Source organism: Mirounga leonina, unplaced genomic scaffold (assembly GCF_011800145.1).
Source record: "Mirounga leonina isolate KUSES-001 unplaced genomic scaffold, KU_Mleo_1.0 Mir_176, whole genome shotgun sequence".
In the NCBI taxonomy this organism is placed as follows: domain Eukaryota; kingdom Metazoa; phylum Chordata; class Mammalia; order Carnivora; family Phocidae; genus Mirounga; species Mirounga leonina.
Window position 1 is genome coordinate 38,219,682 of NW_023270454.1, and position 11,431 is coordinate 38,231,112.

The 11,431-nt window shown below is 43.3% G+C and overlaps 1 pseudogene; it reads left to right on the plus strand.

Moving 5' to 3' along the window:
- Positions 1–821: 821 nt before the first annotated feature.
- LOC118022585 lies at positions 822–993 on the plus strand (annotated as a pseudogene).
- The last annotated feature ends 10,438 nt before the right edge of the window (positions 994–11,431 follow it).

Here is an 11,431-nt window from a genome sequence, read left to right on the forward strand (position 1 = left end):
GTGATTTACTAGTTGACAATACCTGTATGTCATTCCTTTGGTTAGGGAAGTTGCAAGTAATTTCTTTAAGCTCCATGCTTTATGGGGACAAAAAGACCTGTTCAGTCAGCAGGCTTTGAGGGTTTTCTGGCTAGCAAGTCAAGCTCAAGTCCGAAGAACGGGGAGGCAACCTAGTTGGAGCTGTTATGCATGGCTCGGTTCTTACCAGTGACCATATTCCTTATTTTAAGGATCAGCAAGGACCAACAACCTCTACAGTTTCCCTGCTCCCTGAGTGGAAGTGATGCTGGAAAGGGAGGGGAGGATGCTGAGTGGGGATGAATTAGCTGAATGGTAAAACTCTTCAGCCATGGTAAGGCTGCAAGGAGAGGAGACCCGGGTAGTGGGAATTCCCTGGTGGTGGCCTTCACCTCCTGGCTTGTTCTGGCCTCATGCCCAACACCTGGATGAGACAGTGAGGAGTCTGTGCTGAGATGGCTGTGTTCCGCTACGAACCTCCCACGGACCGGACCGAACATATTGACCCTACTCTCGCATTTACAGCATCGTGAGAACACAGTTACTCTCAGAGAGCAGAGTGTACTTGTCAGTGGGAAGTGTTCCCTTTATCAGAAAGTGAGACAATGGCCGTATCATTGTAATAAGGGGACAGAGAAAACTGTTTACTTCTGCCAAGTTTCCTAATTTATTACTTAATATACCTACTCCGATTTTCATTCATTCTCTTTATGTAGGCAGAGTTTAGAGTTTTTTCTCTGCAGATAATGCCTTATTGTGCCCACGGCTTTGGAAAACTTTCACCTTTTCAGTTGTTCATGTGGATTGCTTGCCGGCCTTTTGGCTGAGATTAAGTGTAATATCTGTTCAGATCAATTTAATACCTGAAGACAATATATTAAATGCATTTTTGGAGCAGGGAGATGGAATAGGAGCTTCCTCCATCCACTGCACACATTGACCTGGTATTGCAGTAGCAGGAATGATGCACCCTCTCGGGGGCATTACCCGGGTGTCTAAAGTCAGCTTGAGCTGAGGTGGGGGTGGTGGGTGTTCAGCCGAGACTGCTGGATGCTTCTGCCTTCGAGTGGGTGGGCGGCATGTGCCTGGCCTCCCGGAGGTGAGGCTTGTCCCCATCAGTGCCAGGGAGCTTGGGGTGTGCTGAGGTGGTTGCCGGGGGCCCTCAGAGTATCTGCGGGCTGTGGGCCTTCGCTACGCATGTGCAACTAGAGTCAGCAGAAGACGGTCCAGACGGCAACGCGGAAACGTGTGGAAGGCATTCTCGGTCTTCTTAAACACTATGAACACGATGCGAGTGTAATTATGCCAGTGGCGAAAAAAAATTGTTCATGTGGATTGTGAAAGTGAAATCTGGTGACAGACCTTGCCAAAATGAGTATTCGGTTATTTCCTCCACCGCCCTCATCCTGATCTGATCCTGAAGGGGAATAAGACCAGCTCCCCGTGTTCAGGAGGCATGTTCTCCAAATTAACATATATATTTTTAAAGATTTTATTTATTTATTTGACAGAGAGATACAAAGCAAGAGAAGGAACACAAGCAGGGGGAGAGGGAGAGGGAGAAGCAGGCTTCCCGTGGAGCAGGGAGCCTGATGCGGGGCTCGATCCCAGGACCCCGGGATCATGACCTGAGCCGAAGGCAGACGCTTAACGACTGAGCCACCCAGGTGCCCCCAAATTAACATATTTTCTGAAAACAGGTTTCCTTGGATAAGCTAATTATTCTGATCTTCATAGTGACCAATGGCTAAAATACATTGGCAAAGGAAGGAAAAGTCATATGGATATAAATGTGGAGATAACTACATGTCAGATTTTATGTAGTATTTGTTAATTTTAAGAAAATGAAACACTCATTTCATCTGTATTCATGCCTTATCTTTTAGAATATCCACTAGCTTAAGGTACCTTACAGTATTTTATTTTCAATTGACCTTGTCTTTCAGGAAACTTCTTCAATGAGGAAAGGAAAGAACAGGAACAGGAGAGGAAAAACCCTCCTAACATAAATGTCATAAATCCCAGAGCTGGTACCACATGTCAGGTCGGAGCTTATGTTTCACTTTGAATCTTTCCTCTGCCCATTGTTTGGGCAGAATGTGACTTTGGGCCACCACCACTTAACTGGCAGTGCTATTAGAAGCAGTGACCAAAGAAGGCGGGGTGGGGGGCATGACACAGAAGGAAAAATGCCAAGTCAGGGCGTGGAATAGAGCGTCACTTAGCACACGTGTGTAAGATGAATGAGAGGACAAACAGTGCCAAGCTTCTAAGTCTGGAGTGAGGACAGTGCTCTGCAGAGGTTGACCGGGGAGCGGGGCGGGGGAAGATTATGTGATGGCGGTGGTGGGGCCGGCAGGTGCTGAGGCACGGCCAAGTGAGCTGAAAGCAGAACAAGATGAGAAGTGCTCCTATTAAAATTTAGGGCAAAAAGAGGCCAAATCCTTCTCTGCCTTTACACAGATGCCCAGTGTATGATATGTCACAAGCATGTAAAAGTCCTTCCCCACACCTTCCTATTCATTCGTATCCATACTTCAACCAACAGCAGGGTTCCTGTGGGCAGCAAAGAGGCCCATATTTAAAAATACATATTATTTGTATCTTTTTACCATAAATCTAACTTTTAGGAGAAAATTTTGGAATATTATTTTTTGATAAAGAGAATCAGGTTTCAGCCAGATTGCATCCGTTGTACGGTGACTTCCTCTCTGTTTTGTCAGTGGTCATCTAGAGATGAAGCTTGAGTTCTGTGTGAGATTTCCAGGTGTATTTTGATGCTGTTATCCGGCAGATCACGTTGAAAGGAGCAGGAGAAGAAGCAATCACCACGGGGAGAAGCGACGAAGAAAAGGTTACCCTCCCAGATACCTGGGATTTGCTGAGCGTGACAAGAAATGTATTGCCATTTCCTTGAAATGAACACTGGAAAGGGACACAGGGCTTTACTTTAAAACGTGATTCTTTTTTTAAAATATGAAGTAATGAGATTATTTGCCAGATTATATGGGGTCAGTATTAAGTTACCACCATAACCAGGTCTGAAAAGAAACCTAAGGATCTGGGATGAGAAAGTGGAAAGCAAAGAAGGAGTCATGGTGTTTTGACTTTGGGTTAAAGAAAGGAAACATCCACAATTAAGGTGTGATTCAGGGAGGTGAGGCATCAGAAGGCCATCAGCTAGAGAACTTACTTCTCTGTAGAGCAGGAACTTGGCAGAAACTAACGGTGAAGTGGACATACTATCTTATCTCCCCCAGAGAAAGCCTCCGGCTCTGAGCTTAATTGTATTGGCAAGGATGAATCAGGAAGCTTACGAGTTTATAGCTTCGCTGGGCTGTTTCTGCACTTTATTGGAAGATAAACAACCCCAAAGCTCTCCACCACTCTTTAGCCTAAAGAAGGATTACTTTTCTCCAGATGGATGGGTATTGTTAAGCCAAAAATGAGAGCAGGAACACATCCACTATAGAAAGAGATAAGACTCAGCTTACTTAGACAGCGGAAGATCCGGAGAAACTAAATCCCAGGCCAGAACATCACCCTGAGGAGCTTGGGGGGGGGAAATTCTAAATTTTTTATACAATGAGGGACTATAAGTGACTCCCTCAGCCAGTGGAATTCCTGGGAAATGATCCTAAAACACAACACATACAGTTGTCTTGGACTTAGTATCTTTAACATCTACTAGTTGGTTAACCATAGGTATGGCACATTAAGTAGTTTCGAAAGGGATATGTCCAAACTAAAGATAACGTTTCTGAAGAAATATGGCCTGGTACAGCAGAATGAGCATGGCTTTGGGGGCCAAAAATGTGCGTTTGAATCTGAAATCTTTATCTTGCTTCCTTTGTTATCTTCCACAAGTTACTTACCCTCTCTGATCTCTAGTTTTTTTCACCTGGGGGTAATGACAACCTGTGTTCTGTTTTGTGGTGAGCATTAAATGAGATACTGCTACGACTGTCCCAGGCTCAGAAGAGATATCTGATAAATGGTAGCTTCTGACACCATTTGGAGGAGCTTGACTATAATCCCAAGCCCCAAATTCTCAGGTGTTTCTGAAAGATTTCTTTTTTCTCTTCTTAGGTATAGACTTGGGAGGTAGGGACAAGAAAAAGTAATGGGCACTGTGTCCCTTGCTTTAGAGAATTATCTTAAGATAAAAATAAAGCATCAAAGTCTGGATTTAAAAATAAAGTTCAGGAATGTGTTTTCGGACATCCTTGACATTAGCTTGTTTGGCTTCGGTGTATGCATCTCTAAAATGGGACCATTATTACAGTTATGAATTGTTTACAATGGAGAACAACGTCTTCTCAATGTCACGAGGATCCTTGTATTCCAAACTCTTCTATATTTATCTCAACTTCTCAAGAACGTGAAGCATTTCAAAATATCCCACTTAAAAGCCCAGGGTTTCTCCTGCTATAGAAATGTGGGGACAAGGTATATTCAAGTGGTAAATCAGTGACACCCAGTGGCAGCTGCTTTTATATTTCCCTTTTTTTATTTTCAGTTTAACTTTGTCAGGCTCTCTCCCAGCTCCAGTTAAGAAGATGATGAGAATACGGAAGTCAGAGTTACTTTTGAAGAAGAGTTTCTCAGCAGTGACCTGAGTTTTCCAGGACATGGGAACAACCTAACAGCAACACCAAATATAGAGAGTGCTGGAAGGTAGGGAAACAGTTCTGGGAATTCTCTGGCCCATCATTTTGCATTTTATTAAAGAACATACTCAAGTTTTCCTGTCATGGTTGGATTTTGCAAGAAACAGTCCCCTCGTTGAAGTGACCTGCCAATTGCCCAGATTCTAGCTACATTCATATCTGTTGGACACAGTTGGGGACATTCCCTAGAAATTAGACTTCTGAGGTGTTTAAAACCTAACTGGAGGTTTAATCCAAAGCCCTCACTGCCCCCCTGCCCCCAAAGCTCCTGTATGACACAGTAATTGTGGTGGGGTTAAAGATCCCCACACACTCGAGGTTGAGTAGAAGCAAGCATAATGGTACATGGCTGGGCTCCCTTCCCAGCTGGTACACTTGGTTATTGGATGCTCGGGGGCCACTTACAACTTCATAGGTCCCTTATGTTTTTATCTGTGCAGTGAGGGTGATGACGCGTAACGCATAGGTTTTCGTAAGGGTTTTAGTGAAAGAACATACCTAAAGTGATGGACATATAACAGGCACTTGATAAAAAGCAATCAACCTTGTCGTTTTTATCAGCTGAGGTTCTCTGTCAACCTTAGGTGCAAGACAACTTGTGACAAAAACCCTTCTCTGAAACTGGATGAGTATTGTTTAGGTGCTCCATGATCTGACTGTCCTCAGAGAGGGAAAAAATGAACTCCTTGTCCTTCTTTGTTATTAGGGGGTAGGACTACTTTTCATATAGGACTAATGCTGCTAAAGTACTTTGGGTTTCTTCGGTGAGCGTCTCTCTTCTATCACATTATAAAATTGTTAGCTTCTATCACATTACATTCCCCACATGAAATGTTCCGGAGGTCATCACAGCACAGAGATATGATAAGTAAGGCAATTAGATAGCACAGTTCATAAAGGATTCCACAGAGGGTTCGTTAAAACAGAAGACTCTAGGGGCGCCTGGGTGGCTCAGTCGTTAAGCGTCTGCCTTCGGCTCAGGTCATGATCCCAGGGTCCTGGGATCGAGCCCCGCATCAGGCTCCTGCTCAGCGGGAAGCCTGCTTCTCCCTCTCCCACTCTCCCTGCTTGTGTTCCCTCTCTCACTGTCTCTCTCTGTCAAATAAATAAAATCTTTAAAAAAAAAAAAAAAAAACAGAAGACTCTAGTTCTCGGTTGCTTCTCCTTTTAATTGCCTGATAAATATTTTCAAAGGATGGGTTATTAAACTATGTAAACAGAAAGGTAGTTGTAAATAAAATTTACAAAAGATGATCTTTTTTCATTTTCTGTATATTAGTTAAATATGTGGAACAGTTAAGATGCCAGGTCTTAGAGTGGAGTAGACTTGAATTTGAATCCCAGCTTTTCTACTTCCTGGTTTACTTAGCTTGTCTGAGCTTCAGTTGCATCATCTATAGAACAAGGATGATAACGTCTGCCTCGTGGGGTAGTTGAGAAGAGTACTGGAGAGCGAGTCTGGAAAACATTTAGCATGTGGCACATACTAAGTGCTTGGTACGGAAAGGGAGGATGGGGGGATGCCCAGAGCAGCCCTCTCTAGATAACAAATATTCCCTCTTTACCTTCTTAAAGTGGAATTTTAGAGCTAATACAAGCTACCTACCACATTCTTCGAATAGCAGTGTGGTGTTCTAATTGAAACAGAAAAGAAAACTAGAAAGGAGAATTGGACTGATGGTGAAATAATACGCATTTCTTTCTAATGCTCAGGCTCAAGGACACCGTGGCTGCTGAGCCCCCACCAGACCACCCAGAACTGTTTAGCTGTGTGACTTCTGTGCTATGGGTGGTACTGCTCTTGGCGACCTTTTGAAATCGTGAGGAACTCTTTGTAACATTTCAAACAAGGCAGAGAATGATCTCTCCTCACTTAGGTATTAGTTGCATTACTGGAAATTTTATGTTGGTTTATATAAACCAAACATGTGGTTTATATTTAAACCAAGCAGAAACACTTTGTTCGAATTAGGTTTTAAGCTCAGAAAATTATTATTATTATTATTATTTTAAAGATTTTATTTATTTATTTGAGAGAGAGAATGAGAGAGAGAGAGCACGTGAGAGGGGGGAGGGTCAGAGGGAGAAGCAGACTCCCTGCCGAGCAGGGAGCCCGATGCGGGACTCGATCCCGGGACTCCAGGATCATGACCTGAGCCGAAGGCAGTCGCTTAACCAACTGAGCCACCCAGGCGCCCTAAGCTCAGAAAATTATAAACAGGTTTTTCACATATACAAAATTGGGACAGAATGATTCTTCATTATGAGACTGCCTCCTGCATTACAGGATGATGATCATCCTTGACCTCTTTCTACTAAATGCTAGTAACACTCACCTCCCCAGTTTTTGTGACAACGTAGATAACCCCACAATTTTCCAAATGCCTCCTGATGGGCTGGGCTACCTTTGCTAAGAACCAATGGCCTAGAGGGGCTCAAAACTCAAAGCTAATTTTCTTAACTTCTTGGGCAAGGCCAAAGGTTTTGTAAACCAGGTGGTGGGGAGCTCAAGACTGAGGAAGGGGTGAGGGATCCCTCTGGGGTTTCTTTTATAAGGGCACTAAACTCATTCATGAGGGCTCCACCCTCGTGATCTAAGGAATTCCCAAAGGCCCCACCTCTTAACACCATCACCTTGGGAGTTAGGATTCTGGTATATGGATTTGGGGGGGTAGTGGGGGGGAACAAAAACATTTAGTCTCTAGAAAGCCCCACAGCCCAGGAGCCAGGGCGTGGGCCATGGGGCCGCAGTAGGCACAGGGGTCAAAGCGATGACCCCACAACAGAGTGGACCCAGCCTGGCCAAGGGAAGACGAGGATGAGGCGGAAACTCCAGTGGGTCTGCGGTACATGTGCTAGGCAAGCTGAAGCCTAGGACGGAAGGCAGCCCCACGGAATCCCGAGTGTGGAGCCTGGAAATACTACAGTTTTCCAACAGCAGATGCCGCAAGAAGCCCAGAGATGAATTCCTCACACCCCCGTGTTTACATCCAGCCTGAAAAAGTCACTATACCTAACGGGCCTGTGAAGATCCAGAGGATGCCACCTCAGTCCATGGACCACCTGGGCCCTCTGTCACCATATGGTCTTGCAGGCCACATCCTTGCTAATAAGACCAGAGATGATCTAGAGTGACATTTGAGAGGCTGAACTTGGCCTAAGAAGAGGGAACATTTACTTAAGGGGTAGTTTTAATTATTGTGCCAGACTACGTTGATTAAGCCCCGCCCCCAATTATCCAGCAGATAGAGGTCTATAGAGTCAGTGAAAGGGGGAAGTGGAAATCTGTAATTTGTTTACATATGATTGTAGTGTGAATAGATCTGTGATCCTTCTATGCTATTAACCAGGAGTTTAGCCCCAGGACCTAGACATTACACGTTCATAGTGCTGTTTTGGTGGGTGATGGATCTGCTTACATATCATAGTTGCTTGATTTGCAGCATCGAGCCCGATTCATTTTTAGGTTTAGTGGTTACCTTGTGAACCAACAAAAGGAGTTCGGTAATTTCCAGAAAAGTAAAAAATATTCCTGTTATCATCACTTCACTGTAGTGAAAGAAAGAAAGAAAAGAAAAAGAAAGAAAGAAAGAAAGAAAGAAAGAAAGAAAGAAAGAGAGAGAGAAAGAAAGAAAGAAGAAAGAAGAAAGAAAGAGAAAGAAAGAAAGAAAGAGAGAGAGAAAGAGAGAGAGAGAAAGAAAGAAAGAAAGAAAAAAAGAAAGAAAGAAAGAAAGAAGAAAGAAGAAAGAGAAAGAAAGAAAGAGAGAGAGAGAAAGAGAGAAAGAGAGAGAAAGAAAGAAAGAAAGAAAGAAAAAAGAAAGAAAGAAGAAAGAAGAAAGAGAAAGAAAGAGAGAGAGAGAAAGAGAGAGAGAGAAAGAGAGAGAGAGAAAGAAAGAAAGAAAAAAAGAAAGAAAGAAAGAAAGAAAGAAAGAAAGAAAGAAAGAAAGAAAGAAAGAAAGAAAGAAAGAAAGAAAGAAAGAAAAGAAAGAAAGAAAAGAGAGAAAAAGAAAGTAGCCAGATGCCGGTGTTCTGCAGTTTTCACGCATGTTCTTGGTCTCTGGATGAGACGGAGCCCTGACTGGGGAGCCATGAGGAGAGTTATGCTCATTCTGATGGCAGGGCCTCAAAGTGCCCTCCCCAAGTCCCCTCCTCAGGAGACCCCTCTGAGCATCTGCGTGTCACAGCGGCCCCTGCGGAACTTCCACAGTTATAATTAGATTCTTAGTGGGTCTGCAAAGGATATGGAGACACCAGAAGATCTAGCAGTTCTGGGTGGGGTGGGAAATTGAGGCCAGAAGGTGGGGGAGGACTAAGATACGGGTTAAATTGATGCCAGAACCTAGACTTCTGTTATTAATAGTGTTTTCTTCTCAGAGGGGCTGGCTGGGCAGTTCTCTGGTCAGAGGCAAAGAGGGCACGGGCCAGGTCAAAGAACTGTTTATTTTTCCCTCTCTTGTTAAATCATTTGATTTCTGCTGGCCCATGCCCTCTTTGCCTCTTCCTAGCAAGCTCTGGGGCTGATTTCCAGCCGCTTCCCATCACGGGCACCCTCTTCCAGGGTTACATTAGGTCATGGAGTTGATTTTTCTCTTCAGAGTTTTTTTTAGCAACAGTTATTCCACATGGTTCTTTAAAAGCCACCAGAAATACAAATTTTTCAAAAACATATATGCATATTGATGGGGAAAGCCATAAATTTGAATAAAATGTAATTACTTAAAAATGTTTATTGAAACAAAGTTTTAAAAAAAAGAGGCAAGGGGCGCCTGGGTGGCTCAGTCGGTTAAGCGTCTGCCTTCGGCTCAGGTCATGATCCCAGGGTCCTGGGATCAAGCCCTGCATCGGGCTCCTTGCTCAGCAGGGAGCCTGTTTCTCCCTCTGCCTCTGCTGCTACCCCTGCTTGTGCTCTCTCTCTCTCTCTGACAAATAAATAAATAAATAAATCTTAAAAAAAAAAAAAGGGGGCAAAAAACCCACCAAAACCCTGAAGAAACTACATGGTCCAAATTATGTAACAATATAGTCATAGATGAATGTTCATATTACTATACAGATGCACAGACAAAACTATAATAACAACCTAAAACCTGGAAGGAAATATAACAAAATGTTTATAGGAATCTACCTCTATGTGGCGAGATTACCAGTGATTTTAACTGCTTTATTTTCTTCACTTTCAAAATAGTCTTTAATGGGCATCTGTAAGTTTTATAATAAGAAAAAATATTTTAAAACCACCAGCTATTTTTTTTTTTGGTTTCCTTTTTCATATCAGGTAATATATAACTTTTTCTAAAATGACAAGAGATGAGTCCTGCTACCGGCGGATGGAGAGTGCAACATAGGCAGAGGGAAGGAAGAAAAAAAAAAAAGAGTGCTTTCATAAGCAAATGAATTTATGCTGTTATCTTAGACATAAAGTGCTTTACTTGAATTGCCTGAAACTTCTCACTTACAAAGATGGGATATAAGCTGTGATGAACATTGGCCAAGTTTGACAACCCGAAATGCATTTTGCCTTTCTAATAACAGTCAATTTTCTTGTCAGAAGTGACCTTTTACCCAGTCTAGTTCAACTGCTATCAGGAGTCCCACCCATCCTGAGACAGGGGGCAGGGGCAAGTTTAGCTATTGGAATCTCCCCTTCCCCATACATTTGAATTTTGAAATGAGGAGCAAAGGGACAGGAAAATTGGCTGGAACTCCATTAGGTCCTGGCAACATCTTGTCATTCCTGCTCCCTTCCCTGGGAACTGCCTTGTTAAATGTCTGTGCTCAAATGCAATTCTCTTGCCTCCAAGTAAATTCCTCTTTGCTTAAGTTAATCAGAATCAGCTGCTTTTGCTTGCAACCAAAGCACCTGTGTTGTAAAGTTATTTTATAGCTGGACTAAAGCAGCCCTATGCTGTTTCCATGGATGGCTGGATGGGTAGCTTTGACTCTTGGCCAATTTAAGGTTAATGGGCTAGCCAACCAGCTAACTAATGATTTATGATGCTCTGTTTATAGTCCAAAACTCCCCTGGTGAAACCCTAGGCCAGATTGTTTTTCAGTAGATTTCACCCGATGTAATCAGTTGGTCTGGCTTGGTTAATAGGAGCTGGGGGCATTAAAGACCCTACTGGGGACTTCTGCCTGGAGGTCTTGGGAAGCCAAGATATAGAGTACAAATCTTAGTGGTTTAATCTGGAGACCAAGCATGTCCTTCAGCAAATAAGAATAATCCTGTAGTTTTGCCTGGAAGTCTTGACTCCCAATGCTGGCATGCTCGCCCTCTCTCTCTCTCTCCCCCCGCCCCACCACCCCAGTGCACCATAGCTTTTGCCTTTATTTTAAGCCTTAGGAGAGCATGCTTCTTGAGGTCTCATGCATCTTTTAACCTAACCTAATCTGAGTAATCTTTATGGGACCTCCAACTGCCATAGAAGCAACTAGCAGTTACAAATCAGGGGTGAGAATAGCCTGGGACAAAAAGTAGGTGGAGAGAGGGGCTGGGGTGGCTAGCAGTCTTTAATAACCGCTCTGGTGAGGGGGAACATGTGGTTTGTTCAGGACTGAGTGAAAAACTAAGGGGCACTCTAGATAATTTTTATGAGATACTGTAGATCAGAATGAAGTCACGAGAAACTTTAACCTTCTTCTGAATATGATATAAAACCCCTTGTGTTACTGGAATGATGTCAAAGCCATGGCTTAATGGAAAAGCTAATAAGCATGTTTTAGTTGTTGTTCTTGGGTGATTC